The sequence below is a fragment of the Ursus maritimus genome (genome assembly GCF_017311325.1).
Source record: "Ursus maritimus isolate PB19 chromosome X unlocalized genomic scaffold, ASM1731132v1 scaffold_X1, whole genome shotgun sequence".
Lineage (NCBI taxonomy): Eukaryota > Metazoa > Chordata > Mammalia > Carnivora > Ursidae > Ursus > Ursus maritimus.
Window position 1 is genome coordinate 46386651 of NW_024423319.1, and position 1167 is coordinate 46387817.

Below are 1167 nucleotides of genomic sequence, written 5' to 3' on the forward strand. Positions count from 1 at the left end.
GAAAGAAAGAAAGAAAGAAAGAAAGAAAGAAAGAAAGAAAGAAAGAAAGAAAAGATATAAGAATCAGGAAGGTAGAAATAAAATTGTTATTATACCAAAAGTATAACTTAGTTTATAAAAATCTAAAACATTAAATACAAAAATATTAGAATTAATAAGTAAGTTTGGCAACATTGCTGGGTATAAAAATCAACATGTAAAAATAAGTTGCCCATTTATGTAATAGCCACAATTAAAAATGAAAAAGGTGTAATTTACAATCCTATAAAAAATAAAAAGTACTGAGTAACAAATGTAACAAAGGAGGCGCAAGGGGAAGTTGAATCCAAAATTTACATAAAAGTGCAAAAGGTCAAGAGTAGCCAAAACATTCTTAAAGAACAAGGCGGGGAAACTTGCCTTATCAAATGTCAAGATTTATTATAAAACCATAGGAATTAGGGCTGAGGCATGGCGTAAACTGAAGGGTTCAAGAATAAACCCACCTGTATATAGAACTGACATTTTAGATCAGTGAAGAAAGTGGACTTTTCAAAAATGGTGCTTGCACAATTCGTTTTCCATATGGAAAAATAGTAAATTGGGCCCCTACCTCACACCATACTTAAAAACATCAACTCCAGATGGAGTCAAAACAAATGGGAGAGGCAAAAATAGAAAACCTTCAGAAGAAAATGTAAAAGAATATCTTAATGATCTCTGGGTATTAAAAGATTTCTAAAAGAAGACACAAATATGTATAAATTACAAAAGAAAAAACTGATAAATCGGAGTACATGAAAATTAAGAACTTCTATTTATCAGGAAACACTACTGAGAGGATTATAAGACAAACCATAAATGTAACCAGTCAAGGATTAGTATCAGATTCTAAAGAGTACTCAACTCTATAAACATAGAAAAGTAAAATAATAGAAATATAGGTCAAAAACTAAAAGAGTCACTTCTCAAAAGAGAAAATTCAAAGGGTCAATAGTTGAGTTAAAAGATGCTCAACTTCCGGGGCACCTGGGTGGCTCAGTCGGTAAAGTGTCTGCCTTTGGCTCTGGTCATGATCCCAGGGTCCTGAGATGGAGTCCTGTCTCAGGCTGCCTGCAGCTCCCCTTGCTTGTGCTTACTCTCCCTGTCAAATAAATAAATAAATAAATAAATAAATAAATAAATAAA